Consider the following 12,900-nt stretch of genomic DNA (forward strand, 5'->3'; position numbering starts at 1 on the left):
TTCTTTAGGGTTAGCAGCAAAAGCATGAACTCGTACTAACGCTTTGGGGCTGGATAGGCAGGCTGCATAGAGTGCTGTTTGAGGTGGCTGCCAAGAGACAGCATGTGAAGTGCAGGAGAATCACTTTTGAAGATAGCTTTATAGAAAGCAAAGAAAAAAAGATGAATATCATGAAGGTGGATCTGGCCCTGTGAAATTACAGGGATCACTAAGCAACAGGTAGTACAAAGTGGCTGGCCCTATGAGAGTGAAGATGTCTTTGGGTACTAGAAAACAAGCAGCAGGTGAACGATTCTGGAATCTGAATGACTATATAAAGCGAAAAGAGTTAGGCTGGAAGCATTAAGGGGCATATTATCAAGATAGGTGATAAAATTATCGCCGCTTTAGTGGCAGAAAACTGCCGCTACAACGGCGATAATGGGCTTGATAATATGCTCTATGGAATTCCAATTGAAGCCCATGTTAGATGTGAAGGACATCTAACCTGAGCTTCAATTGGAATTCCATAGAGCATATTATCAAGCCCATACTCATGTTTGTTACAGCAAAACTAGATTTAATTTTACTTGCACCTACTGTTAGAAAATCTAGGCACTTATGCTACAAAATAATGAAGTACATACAGAGTGATAGATTTTTAGGATTCTGCACCTTTTTTCACAGTGAATTTTAAACACTCGAAACTTTATTACCACCCCGGGAACTTAACCCTCAATGCATATGGAGCCAAAACTCCACATCCTCCCTCTCTCTGTCAACTCACCTGTCTCATTCTCACTGATACCAATCGACTTTATACAGACCCTGTGTTGCATGCAAACAGGTAAGAAAGTTTTATTTTTTTACACTTAGGGACACATTTTGTGAAAAATAGTGCAATGCAGTGTAGCAACCAAAGTTGTTGTGCTGCAGTTCGGGCTGGACTGTTCCCATGAGGCACAGGGTCAGACTGATTTGCATATGGCCATGTCTGAACTTGGGTGGCAGAGTGGGCTAAAGAACGGTGATGGATCAAACCCAGATCTGTTGACTGGGTGTGAGTGTTTGATTGGTTCTGATGCTCCGTCCATCACCACCCCCTTTTGTACCGCTTTGTTCGCCATAAGTTGGCAGGGTATGCTCAGACGTGAGTCCCTTGCTCACTTTGCCACTGGATTCAAGCAAGCCTGGCTGAAGACGGCTGAAATGCCAGAAACCGGTCCTAGGAAGCTTGTTTCCAGTCCAGGGAAGGCATGGCTTGGCAGTTCGGGCTGGACTGTTCCCATGAGGCACAGGGTCAGACTGATTTGCATATGGCCATGTCTGAACTGGGGTGGCAGAGTGGGCTAAAGAACGGTGATGGATCAAACCCAGATCTGTTGACTGGGTGTGAGTGTTTGATTGGTTCTGATGCTCCATCCATCACCACCCCCTTTTGTACCGCTTTGTTCGCCATAAGTTGGCAGGGTATGCTCAGACGTGAGTCCCTTGCTCACTTTGCCACTGGATTCAAGCAAGCCTGGCTGAAGACGGCTGAAATGCCAGAAACCGGACCTAGGAAGCTTGTTTCCGGTCCAGGGAAGGCATGGCTTGGCAGTTCGGGCTGGACTGTTCCCATGAGACACAGGGTCAGACTGATTTGCATATGGCCATGTCTGAACTGGGGTGGCAGAGTGGGCTAAAGAATGGTGATGGATCAAACCCAGATCTGTTGACTGGGTGTGAGTGTTTGATTGGTTCTGATGCTCCGTCCATCACCACCCCCTTTTGTACCGCTTTGCACTAAGAGGAGAGAGCATGGCAGAGAAATAGCCCCTGAGATATGCTGTTGCGCTCTTTACTAGTGCTAGCGCACAAATAGAATGCTGGGCGCCATGCACACACCTTGACACAATCGTGCCAAAGTATACACGGTGTCTAGCATAGGTTTTGAAATGAAAGGACACCCTACATGATGAATGCCAGACACATGCAATGTGAGAAAAGTTAGGAGAAATAAAACATTTCTCCTTGTTAGGCATCATTTTTTGCCCCTCTGTACTGATTTTATAAGATAGGGTTTTGTGTCTGAAATCAAGGGTGGTTGTATCGGAACACCCATGTACCTACCACCCATGGAACACCCCTATGATGCAAAGTAGCAAAAAGCATCACAAGGCACTGTCAGATCTACTTCAAACTGTACTTCATGAAGCAAAATAAGATTTGCATTGGAAAGTATGGGGCATATCTACAAGGCGGCGATAGAAATTAACGCCGTTTTTGCAGCTGTTTTCGTCCGAAAGCGGCAATAATTTTATCGCATAGTTAGCAAGGTCACGCTAACGCGTGAAACCTTGCATTAGCGCACGAATTCTTAACGCCCAGCTTTGCATCTCTAATGAGATGCAAAGTGGGCGTTCCTGACCTGACTTGACAGGAGAAATGTCGCTAAGCGACATTTCTCCTCTCATCAAGCCCCACGCTATGAAGCATAGCGGCAAGAAAAGTAGCGATAACCCCTGTTATCGCTACTTTCCTTACGCCTGCTTCAGGACTGACTTAGCCATGATATCCTATGGAAGGTGGATATCATGGCTAAGTTTGTGAGGCCCTATCAACAAGCTAACGCCACATTTCGTGAGATTATCGCTGGGTTTCCAGCGATAATCTCACGTTAGGCAGTTAGCCTTAGGATTTTTATCGCTTTTGAGATAAGCATTGCTAATAGCACGCTATCTCAGCGATAAAAATCCACGTTAGCCGGCGATAATTATCCTAGCGCTAAGTGCGCTTAGCGACAATTATCGCCGGTTGTTGCTGATATGCCCCTATATACTTTATGAACTTCACTTCGCCTCATTGCAAAGTGTTGATAATCTACTCCTTAGTTTTTCCATTTTTATTCTTTTTTGCTAAAATCAGTTAACAATTAGACCAGGGTTGCGGCACGCACGTAACTGACGTATTAAATTATGATTTTTTTTATCGCAATCTCTCTTCACACCCTTATTCACTTCAGGGCAGATTTACAGAAAACTGACACATCTGGAAAGATGTGTCAGTTTCCCTACGCAGCCAGCGATACCCTTGTGCCACCATGGATGCGCCATATTTACAATACGGCGCACCATAGCGCAAGGATTGACAGATGCATCAGAAATTCTGATGCATCTGTTGGCCCAAAAGTCATGCATTGCTGGAGTTGTGTCGCAAGCACGACACAACTCCAGTAATGCATGTTGAGGCCTATACTGAATGACCTGTGTCACTCCTTATGCCTGCTTCAAGCAGGTGTAAGGTTTTGACGCAGTTGCGTCCTAGAAGTGGCGCAGTGAAACCTTGTAGATTTCACTGCGTCACATTTATGAGGCTTTCCTGAGTGAGAACGCCCACCCTGCATACAATAGACCTGACATGGGTATAATATGACGCAGGGATTTACAACGTGACGCATCTCCCCAGATGCGTTACGTTGTAAATTGGCTGCATTGTTTACGCTACCGCTGCGTCACAAAAGTGACGCAACGGCAGTGCAAAAGTGTTGCAAAGGGCTTGTAAATCTGCCCCTTCGTTATTTATGTGCGAATGTATGTCACTGGGATTGCGTGTGTTTCTGTGTCATGTTGGCAGGGCCGGACTGGCCGCAGCGGGCACCGGGCAATCCCCCGGTGTGCCGCACGGGTGGGGTCCGATTTTGGGCCACTGGGGCTGATTTTGTTACAGGGCCGTTTTTGCAGCTTAGCTGCAAAATCGGCCCTGTAACAAAATCGGCCGAAAACCGGCCCTGGCAAAGAGCTCGGCGGCTCCCCCAAGCCCCGGGGGGCCGGCCGAGCACTTTGCCAGGGCCGGTTTTGGTTCCCAGTCCGGCCTTGCATGTTGGGTGCAAAGAGGGTCAAAAAGCATCTTTCAGGAACTGTTCCCAGTCACCTGACTCTCTTATAACACTCTTTCAAGGCTTGGATGATAAACTATTAGCACCCTTACCGTTATTAGTTGACATCCTATTATTATCACTTGATGTTCCCCGAAGATCACCCATTTTCCTGTTTTCTTGTTCTTGTTGCTTTTCCGTATCTTTACTTGAATTGCTCCTTCGGCTGCTCTCAGTTTATGAGTAGACTCCGGATGATTTACATTAGAATCACAGCAGACGGCGTCGTAACTCATCCGGATTGTGCTATTACAGTAAGGAGACGTTTCTGGTTGTCGTGTACAGTGGTTAATGCCACGAGGCGGAGGGAAAACAACATGGCGCCGCCCTCATTCCTCCCGCGAGACTGCCCGGGATGCGTCTCTCCTGGTAAACTTGCCTTGATATATGCTGCAGCTGATGTTATTGTGTCTTCAGGCTCTCATCAAAACAATCCGCCGGCCCCATTTGCATTTTTTAGATGAACTACTGAAGACAATAATGCAACACTGAAATATGTTGAGCCTTATCTTTTAATATGATGCATTATTATTTTATGTTTCCCTGTATTGCCATGAAATATTTATAAATTGCCAAGGTACAATGTATCCAGAATACTTCAAAGGGTTAGTAAAAAAAAATATATCTTTTTTATTGTATCAAAAACGCTGACAATGAAATGACATAAACAATGTATTTATGATGTCTAGAAAAGTAACACACTGCAGCAAAACCCTTCTCAGAAGTCACCGCTAAGCAGCCTGCTGGCGATGATCGACTCAGTGCTGCTGAGTTGAAGAAGGGTGCAAGATATGGCAGGGCCAGAAGGCAGGCAACCAAGGGGCCAGGCAATGTAGGGGCAAAGAACAGTAAGTGCTTTGGAATGTGTGGAACAGCCTTTTGAACTAAACTTGCTTTTCATAACTGTACTTTTGGTTGGCTGTGCTGTTAAACATATCACCTTGTATCTTTTCCCTTTGGATTGACTCGATGCTGTGGACTAACTAACAAAGATGACCTAAGGAATAGATGCCCACCACTTCAGCAGCTTATGATCCATACTAACAAAGGTGACCCAACGAATTGATGCCCACCTCTATAGCAGCTTATGATCCTCACTAACAAAGGTGATCAAAGGAGTTGATGACCACCGCTTCAGCAGCTTATGATCCTCATTAACAAAGGTGATCTAAGGAGTTGATGACCACCGCTTCAGCAGCTTATGATCCTCACTAACAAAGGTGATCTAAGGTGTTGATGACCACCGCTTCAGCAGCTTATGATCCTCACTAACAAAGGTGATCTAAGGTGTTGATGACCACCGCTTCAGCAGCTTATGATCCACACTAACAAAGGTGACCTAAGGAATTGATGCCCACCGCTTCAGCAGTTTATGATCCACACTAACAAAGGTGACCCAAGAAATTTATGCACACTGCTACAGCGGCTTATGATCCACACTAACAAAGGTGACCTAAGGAATTGATGCCCACCGCTTCAGCAGCTTATGATCCACACTAACAAAGGTGACCCAAGGAATTGATGCCCACCGCTTCAGCAGCATATGATCCACACTCTATGCTCGAGACTCTGCTGCCCACCAGTTCAACAGCATTTGTGTCTGACTTCAGCTGAGACACAGATGCACATCTCACACAGCTTATGTGTCAATTTCCATACCCAGAACACATCTCCCCATCTCAGCTTTAGCAATACGCCCATACTCTCTTCAGGTCGTGCTCAGTGCCATATCCAACCAGAGGGATATATAAAGAATTTTACGAAATTACATGAAGATTTGACCCAACTGGAGGTTGATGGTGTTTGGGAGAGGCTTGGTAAGAGTTTATCCTCTGTAGGTAAATGGTTTTCTACCTTTGGAAGTAGTTTATTAGAACAAATAATAATGCCAATTGTTTCAGTAGCAGCAGTAGCTTTAGTAATAATAACAACATATGAATGCTGTAAGTGTAAGAAAAGAAGTGACAGAAATCAACAAAGAGCAAGAAAGAGAAAAAGACAAGAGATAGAATTAAAAGATGATGAAAGATTTAGACAAGGGTGCCATAAAAAGAGAGAAGAGTACTGAGTTTTAAATGAAGATGGTACTCGGTATGGTAGGTATTTTATGATGGCTCCTGAAAGCCATCAGAGGGGGGATTGATGGAGCAGGATTTCACTTAGGGAAACCTGGTTGAATGAATACCCCCATAATACGTTCTAACAGTAAGTAGTAATAGAAAACTAACATACACCTTACATAAACACAAGGGAAATTGCTTTGCATATGCATGAACTCACACAAAATAATAAATGAAAGAATTAAAACTGCAATAACACTTGTGCATTGAAAGAAACGAGAAATATTGCACAACTAGACCGCATGTGCATCAGTTGTGTGCATGTTGCATTTTGCTTTGAAATAATAAATAATGTCGCTTGTGCTGAAAGCTATGCTAGAAAACACGATAACAGGGACTAGTGCAAGGGTGGGAGGTAAACAGTGAAAAGTGCATTATCATATAATTAATAAACGTCTGTATTCCTTGTTGATATATAGAGCTAGGTGCAAATGCCATCTTCCTTAAATTGGCCACCGAAGGGAGGGATCAGAAAGATGAGTGAAAATAGAATGACAGAGCAGTCAGAATTGCTGAATGCTGCAAAGTACGGGCACAAGTTGAAGGCCAACGTGATGATCGTTTGCCAAGAGACGTGCTTGACCGTGGGACAAGAAGAACTCTTCTGGGGGCACTGTTTAAAGTCATATGTATTTGAAACATATAATAAAATGTGTGAACGGAACTATTATAATTTGTGGGAACGGGTGTAGAACAATGAATGTGCCTAAAATCTTAAAGAAGTCACCGTGGTGTGACAACACCACATCTCAAACCCACCAATCCCCTTTTGAGTTACATGAAATATTGCAACAAATGTGGGATGGACATGTAGTTTTTAGGGTATAATTGGGGTGCATTAGGGGTGTGGTTTTAGGCTTAGACTGGCAGGAGAGAAAGAGGGGAGTTGCGTCGCTGTTTGTTGGTTTCCAGAGAGGCCTAGCTGATTCCTGACCTGTCCTGTTTCATGTCCCTTTATTCTTTGTTCCCTGATGGTTTTTTAGGGAACCCCCACCATCACCTAGGCCAAGGGAGTGGTCTTCCATTGACCAATAGGTTGGTATCTATTCTGACTCAGTCTTGAAAATTATTTGCAAATGTATTTTGTTTCTGAAACGTATGTCTCTTCACCTATCCACTCCATTATAGGTATGTTGATACGTATTATTTTAGATGAAACTATTATCTCTTCATCTATCCCCTCCGTTAGGTGTATTTTGTTTCAAATATAATTTTGCTGAAACTTTTGTCTCTTAATCTAGACACTCCTTCATTGCATAAAAGTCATTGTTTGTATAGTGAGTTTGTATTCATTTGAAATTGCATATGCTTTCTCTCCTTTTGTGTTTCATTGTTTGCATTTTGTGACCATATGCAGTTGAGCATTAACAATATAATTGAGATAAAAGATTACAAACTTTATCAAAAGTCTGTGATTATTTAGCTGACTGAATAGTTAATTAGATAGTATTATCATTACCATCAACTATTCAACTAATTGGTCCATTGACCAAATGGAAGGAAAGTTGATGTATAGTTAGAAATGTATCTAAAGACGTCACACATGAATCTATGAAAGAAAAAAATATGGGCCATTGTATTATGATGTTATTGAGTATTGATCCCTGATCAATTATTGGCTTCGCGCTGGATCAGGGGGAATCTCCAGCTTTGAGTATCTTACCTGATCATCAAATCCCTGCCCAGATCTGTCCACTGCAGCTCAGGTGGTACTGGGGTCACCCATGCCGCACCCATGTCCAAAGGTGTGCTAGCATCTTCATAGTTTCAACAAAAATTCAGCAATCAACAGTTTCTTAATTTATTCAACTACACCAACCTCACTAGTTAATCCATCTACCATAGCCTTAACACGAACATCTGTGCTTTTGTCACAGCATTTGGTTGATCCTGATTCAGGACCAGATGTACAGCTAGTATGAAGTACAATATGTGGAATGGGGTTGGATGTTCATATTCCCATGTGTTGGTTCAGTCTCAATACGTCCTCCTGGGTATCAAGGATGATGAGCACTCAAAGTTAATTTGGTGATCTGTATTGAAACAGAGATTTTCTGCATGTATGATTAGGGGTATCTAGGAAAGACAATGTGAAGCATGGAGCTGAAGGTAAGAATCCTACAAGGCAAAGTTTATGCTGCAGGCAAAAAGCCAAGTGCCATTAATTACTCTGTGCCTAGAGGGGAGAGCTTTTATTGAGATTCATGTGGCTAGAGATATCTAATGTCGCGCTTTTATATATGAGAATTCAATAGTACGAACCAAGCAATAAAGCAACTGAGCATTGTGTAACAGAGAAGTATATGAATTACTGAACCAATCTGAACTTACTACATTTAAGATGCACATATTACCAATGAATGAATGAATGAGCATTTGTAGAGCGCAGACTGACACCAAAAAGGGTATCATGACATTAAAGAGGGGAAAGCAGGTAAGGACTAGGAGGATATGCAGCGGTGGACAGAGCTAGGTTTTCATGGCTTTTGCAAAAGGCCATATGATTTTCAATAATATGCAGGGCCGGAGAAAGACCTCCCAGTGCATAGCGCCAGAATAGGAAAAAGAGCAGCCACCATATCTAGTCTTCCTTATTGAAGGCATTTACAAAAGAAGATCTGAGTGGAACATTAGGGAAGAAACAGGGTCAGGTTTGTGTAAAGCACGATGGTCAAGGCGCATACCTTTTAAAACAATGCACTGTCCAAACCAACGCCAAAGCAGAGAAGAGAGATGGGGACATGTGGGAGTAACAAGGCAGGAAAAAGGCCAGCTTGACTGTTGCAGTTTGGGCACTCTGCAGCTGGCAACACAGAAAGAGTGGTTAATAAAATTTAAAAAACGGTACAGTAGTCACGGCACAAAAGAGTCATTTCCTGGATCCCTGTCTGATTAGCTGGGCAGGAATATATGACATGGTTTCTGATGTAAATGGATATAAAATAAACAAGATGCTGGGGATGGTGTAGGCCAAGGTTGGCTGTTCTGTATCTAGACTGCAAGGAGTCAGGCCGACCACCCATAACCATCTTGGTTCTGTCAGTGTTGAGTGTTAAGGAACTGGAGTTCATCCTAGACATGATCTTTGTGTTACAGTTAAGAAACTGTAGTATGTCTGAATGTTTGTTGTCTAGTCTGATGATGATTTCAGTGTCACCAGCATATGTAGTTGGATGGAAACAAAATGCCCTGATCATTTTGGCAAGGTGCTGAGACGTAGACATTGAAGAGAGTGGAGCTGAGAGAAGAGACCTGAGGCACTCCATGAGGAACCTTCATGGAAGTGGATTGAATAAGGTGGACATGAAAGGTTTGTGAGAGTTCAATGGGATATGATGAGAACCAGTCTAAGGCACCATCCTGAAATGGTGTACAAAGATCCAGAAGGATCAGAGCAGCTGATCCTCTTTGTCATCCACAAGCATTCTAAGTCCGTCAGAATTGCTGTAAGGATGACTCAGTGCTGTGCATAGTGCAAACCTTATTGATTAGAGTTTACGATGACATTAGAGTCAAGAAAGTTAGGTATTGATTTCTGTCTCTAGAATCATTATAGGAAGATATAAAAGAGAGGTTGCTCATCACTGTGGGATCTGATGATCTAGAAAATAACTCAATATCCCACTAAAAGTTCACAACATGTGATCCAACCATATGCAGCTGAAGTCCAACATTGCATTGCAGTATAAGTGGAAATCAAAGTGGAATTTGATTAAGAAAAGCAAAGAATACAATGTCATACTTACAGCTCACAATTCGAAGTCCACTCCATTGTCACATACAGACAACATTGGAATATAGACCAAAACAACAGTGTACCATGGCTCTCTATATAACAGCAAGGAAATAATACTTTGGAGACAGGTCTTCAGTGGGAAGAAGGATTGATATATGAAGCGTAGACATGTGGGTGGCTCACAATTGTAGTATGTTTGATTCAGGCAGCTTAGGAAATGATGAGGGTTCCATTGTAGCGTGCTCCAGTGTGAGAGTCATATTTCCTTTAGATGGTGTTTGTAAAGCCATAAATAAAGTCTAGGAATTAAATGCACAGGCCCAGCTGTGATCCCAGTGGGCATAATTAAACAGAACCTGGTGTTATGAGACTCTTGCTGGTGAGGGAACTCATTGTTTTTCTATTGGGTGTTTAGTAATATCTTTCCAACACTATTGAAATTCATGAAGGACTATCTAATATCTGATTTACTCAATTATCACACTTTTTTTCCAGATCCTTTTAGATACACACACACATTACCTAACCAAAGCTATTCATTTTTTTTCTGTTTTTGGATCATCACAAAGCATAGGACGCAAACCTCAATGAGCCCTCAATGAGATATAAGAAGGCTACTACCACAGAGTGAATAGTGCAGCACCATGCAGTGCTCCCACCTGTAGTGGTGTGTCAATAACTCAGATTTCAAGGCACTTGTAAAGAGAGGCAAATACTCGAAGGTGCCACATATCCAGCTGCCCCATGACTCCTCCAAAGCCCAACATGAGATGGGACCGCTACTTACTGTCCCATCATAAGACCAGTGCTGTCAGTCACTGAAATTATTATCTGCCTGTTCTCAATGCCCAGTTACCATTTTTAAGAGCACACATATTAACCAGTATTTCTTATTAGGTGTAGTATTTGTATTCAGCCACACTTTGAATAACCAAGAAATATTGCAGTGGTAAATGCACACATTAGAATCCCATGAAAGACAGAAAGGATCGACTCAAAGAAGTTCTCAGTTCCCATACTATAGCTATATGTTTCACACAAAAATCATTTAATTTAAATGACTATTCACCCGGCCGCTCACTGCCATTTACTGGGCCACTGGCTAAATAATAGAAATTATTTACTATTTGGCGTGTGGCCGTGACAATAGCAGCGGACATTTACATGTCCGCTGCCTAAATAATAGAGATTCTGCACTGTTTGGCCAGCGGCCGTGTAAATAGCAGAAAAACTTCACTATGGCCGCTGGATAAATAGTAGAGATCGGCACTGTTTGACTAGGGGCCATGCAAATAGCAGAACAACTTCACTATGTACCCAGCCGCTGGTTAAATAGAAGAGATTCTGCACTGTTTGGTGGGTGGCCATGCAAATAGCAGAAACACTTCATTATTTACCCAGACGCTGGCTAAATTGTAGAGATTCTGCAGTGTTCGGCTGGTGGCCATGGAAATAGTAGAAACATTTCACTATTTATCCAGCCACTAGCTAATTAGTAGAGAGTGTGCACTGTTTGGCCGGGGGCTGTGCAAATAACAAGGACACCTCACTATTTACCTTGCCACTGGCTAAATAGCAGAGGTTATGTACTATTTGGACAGCAGTCAAGCAAACAAAAACACTTCACTCATTATCCATCTGCTGGCAAAAAAGCAGACATGTATAATTCGGTCAGCAGCCATCCAAATAGAGAATAAACGTAATTACTTATGTGACCGCAGGTTAAATAGCAGACATTTTATATAATTTGACCGTCAGTCTTGCAAATAGCGCAGACATTTCTGTATTTACCTGGTAACTGGCTAAATAGTAGAAGTGGTGTACTGTATTGCCAGCCACCTTGTAAATAACTTGAAATGAAATGTAATTATGTACTTATTGGTGGGCTATATAGAAGACAGTGTGCACAACCTGGCCAGTACCCACGCATATAGCAGAGGAACTTCCCTGCTTTATAAACATTTTAATCTGTTATGCCTTATCTAGATTTCAACAGGTACCTGCAGAACTGCAAACAAAGAGTGAACACAATTTGCATCAATCTACTTATGAAAGCTAGAGTTATGATGAATTAATATTTCATTCAATAGAAGTGTTTTGCGAATGGAATAGTATTTTGCGAACTGACATATGTATTGCTTGGTTGCTCCACAAAATACTAGGTAGCAGGTGGTTGCAGAATGACCTGCGTAATTAATATTCATTACACAGGTGCCAATTTGTGACCATCTGTGTGTGGCTGTAACCACAGAGATGGTGGCCTACAAGGGACAGCCTACCATCTTTGCTATGACTAAATTCCAAAATGGCAAACATTTTTTTTCAGAGTAGCCCATGTTCCTTAAAGGAACCAGTGGTGGTTTAAAAAAAAAAAAAAAGATTTTGCTTTTGGAAAACATCTCACCCCATGAGACTGCCGACATGATTCTCAAAGGGAATGGGGTCCTAATGGGACCTTCCTCCCCTTTTCAAATTAGTTACCACCCCAACTCGGGGTTGTTAACTCATCAATGGTTTGCAACAGTAATTGTAGCCACAAATTATCAATAAATTCCTTTCCAAAATGGATAGGGAAGGGAGGAAACCCCTTTCATGAACCATCCTATTTGCAATTCGAAAATGATCACAAAATCCTTTAACTAGTTGAAAAAAAATTCCAGCTCATAAAAGAGTTTTGTTTTGTACATAATAATAAACACTTTTGTGATAAAAAAAACCCTGTGATTTTGCAGCATGAGGCCGTTGGTGCTACAAATGATTTAGATGCAGGCACAAACTTATAGATTTCAAGGTCCCAACTGTTTGAATGTTTCCCAATTGTTTTGGAAAACACATCTCAGACTGCCACTCCATTACACCATGGGCCAAGGCATAGCAACTTGGGAGGTCTTTTATGGAACTATCTTGTGCCCCAAAAATGCTCCTTATCGTTTACGTTTACCCGCAGAGGTGACTAATGATGAAGATGATTAGAACATGTGATTAATTAAAGCTGTTTACTCTTCTAACGTTATGTGTTCACTCTTACTTCAGAATCCATGGGAGTGAACCAGTGGCAGATATAGCATTACCAAAAGACACCATGTTATCTGAATATCTCTTTTTCTGCAGCAAATCAGTGCAATCTGGAAATATTAATTCTGGTTCAA

Source organism: Triturus cristatus, chromosome 9, assembly GCF_964204655.1.
Source record: "Triturus cristatus chromosome 9, aTriCri1.1, whole genome shotgun sequence".
Taxonomy (NCBI): domain Eukaryota; kingdom Metazoa; phylum Chordata; class Amphibia; order Caudata; family Salamandridae; genus Triturus; species Triturus cristatus.